This window comes from Cicer arietinum, chromosome 4 (assembly GCF_000331145.2).
Source record: "Cicer arietinum cultivar CDC Frontier isolate Library 1 chromosome 4, Cicar.CDCFrontier_v2.0, whole genome shotgun sequence".
Lineage (NCBI taxonomy): Eukaryota > Viridiplantae > Streptophyta > Magnoliopsida > Fabales > Fabaceae > Cicer > Cicer arietinum.
Window position 1 is genome coordinate 33,486,758 of NC_021163.2, and position 3,067 is coordinate 33,489,824.

The window sequence follows — 3,067 nt, forward strand, 5'->3', positions numbered from 1 at the left end:
TTTGTGGCTGCAAAAGCCCTCACAAATTTCAATCTGTTTCTAGCACTTTGTGGCTGCAAAAGCCCTCACAAATTTCAATCTGTTTCTAGCACTTTGTGGCTGCAAAAGCCCTCACAAATTTCAATCTGTTTCTAGCACTTTGTGGCTGCAAAAGCCCTCACAAATTTCAATCTGTTTCTAGCACTTTGTGGCTGCAAAAGCCCTCACAAAATTTTGTGACCAGCTCCTTTGTGGCTGCCAAAAGCCCTCACAAAAGTTGTATTTGTGGCTGATTATAGCCATTTGTGAGGGTAAAAGCCCTCACAAATGGCTTGTTTTCTTGTTGTGTATTGTGCAAATTTTTACATTATCCATTGCTGATATCTTTTGCAAATGCCTATAGAGTTTACGTTCAATTGTCATCTCTAGTGTTGCTACAACATGTGGTTATTTCTAGAATATATAATTATGGTATGTTCCTAACGTGTTAGTTTAGTTGATAAGAGTTGGATAATATAATCTCAAGAAATATGGTTCTAATTTCCTATGAAACAATTTTAAAATGTCCATTGTCTTTTTCATTCATCGTTTTTCTCTCTCATAAAAACTAAGGGAGTAATGCAGTAGGTGAAAATGATTATTCATCAGTAAGTAAAAGGTCGGTGCTCTTTTGATGCGATAAAACGATAAAACAATTCAATTTTTAGTAGCACGTTGATTAGGATACATACCCAAACCGGTGATTAAGGAAATAATTGAGACTTATTTTATTCCAAAATAATAGAAAGTATTAATTTGATCGCTCAAAACAGTCCCGATCACAACTAAATTGTTCATAAAAGTTAATTCTAAAAACGATTAATTTGTTCGCCATTTGATATTTTGAAAAACTAAATTATCATATTTTTATTTCTTAAAAATCAAATAAGTCTCTATATTTTTTAGAGAGGACCAATTTGAACTATAATTTTTATTTTAAAAAATATTTCAAATTTCATTAATAATTTATAGTTCAATTAATTTTATTATTTTTAGTGTGTACATAAAGTACTACTATTTTGTAAATATATATATATATATAGTGGCAGGCTTATGGCTCTTTTTTTATATGTTTTAATTATATTTTTAATCTTTTATTTTTACTGATTTATGAAATTAATTTTTTTTATATTATTTTATCTAAAAAATTTAATTATAAAATAATGATGTGATATATTTTAAATAACGTGTTATATGATACAATAATGTAGAATGATTAATACGTATAAAATCGAAATAAAACATCATAAAAATTTAACTTTCAATATAAAGTAATTAATACATCTAGATAATTGTATATCTCATTATTTAAAATACATTAGATTATTGTATTTTAATTCAAAATATTGACTAAAAATAAATTTCATAAATTGATAAAAAGATATGGATCAAAACTAAAAATAACCTTAATATATATATTGATATATAGGATCATACCTATATATCATTATTCCATTGTTAAAATGTGTATAAAAAAATTGGGGAAAAACACAGCAGGGCCCCTGTAGCAAGTAACATATAGTTCTTGCCCCTATTAGAACCACCTTGAAAATCGCTCTACAATGACTCATCCAGAAATGACTTTTGGCAAGATAGTACAAAACAAAGTGATAAAAATAAATAAAAAAGCAAAACTGGACATGCAAGTGCAAATGACTGTTTGTACCTGTTTGTTTTCAAGGTGAATGCAAATTGTACTCTCGGTCGCTCCGAAGCTAGTGCATGTTCGGTAGTGTTTGTTTGGTTGTGGTTTTGGAGAGGCCAAAATTAATTTTGGATAAGCACAAATGATTTTCAAATCTTTGGATTTTATTCAATAAAATTATTGTACTTTTAAAATTGACTCTAATTTATAATTTTTGAGTCTAAATATAATTTTTATATTAAATTATTCTTTTAATTCACTTTTATGCTAATATATCTATATAAACCTTACATTTAATTTAATTTTAATAAAAATCAATTTTATAAAAGTAACTATTTCAAAATCAATTTTAATCATTGAAGAACTAAACATATTTTGTTGCAACTCGTTCATCTTGCCTAAAAAGTTGTATCTCATTCTGATTAATTTTAATTAATTAATTAATTACATAATATATAATTAATTTACTTTAATTCTTAATATTAATGAATTAATTCAAGATTTTTGAATTCAACTATTTTTATCCCTTTATTTTTAATTGTAATATTGATCCCTTTTATTTTTATTAATTTTAAAAATTGATTTTTGTATTTTAAAATTCAACTATTTTGGTCTCTCCCTCAAATTTTTTAACTAAAAGGATAATCTGTCATACGATAATATTGAATAATTAATACTCATGAATTCACATAAAATTACAAATAAACATATTTTAGACATTGTAAATAAATAAATGAATTCAGATAGGATTTAAAGTTTACTTATTATTGTTGCATGCTACGTAACTCTTTCGTTAAATCTAAATCTTTTAATTTTGTTTATTATTTTTAAATTTATATCAAAATATATATAGAATGCTACGTTATAAAATCAAAATGATGTTTACTTTTATATATGATTAACGGTGTCAAACACCAGTTAGTTAGACTACTTAAGAAAACATATTAAAAAATGTCGGTTAATTCCTCACACGCAAATTGTCCAAAATACAACTAAAAATATGATATGATAATATCGAATGATTAATATTTATAAATTTTTTTTTTTAATATTAAATGTTATTAATAGTTAATTGTTAGTTTATTTAAAAGCTTCAATTTCAATTCCATAAATTCTCCATTTTTATAATTCAATTAATAACATATAAATATTTAATATATTTGGATAGTTCTATATCATAAGATCGTGTGTCATATTATTTATAATATGTTAAATCATAATTTTTAATTAAAAAGTATGAGAAAATGATCAATAATGTCAAATTTTAAAATAAGATAATCAATTATAAGAATTGATAAAAATAGAGGATCAAACTTGATATTAAAACTTAAATTTAATATCCACTTAGTTGTTTACTTCGTGAGTTACACCACAATTTTGTAATATATTGTAATAATTGTTCTA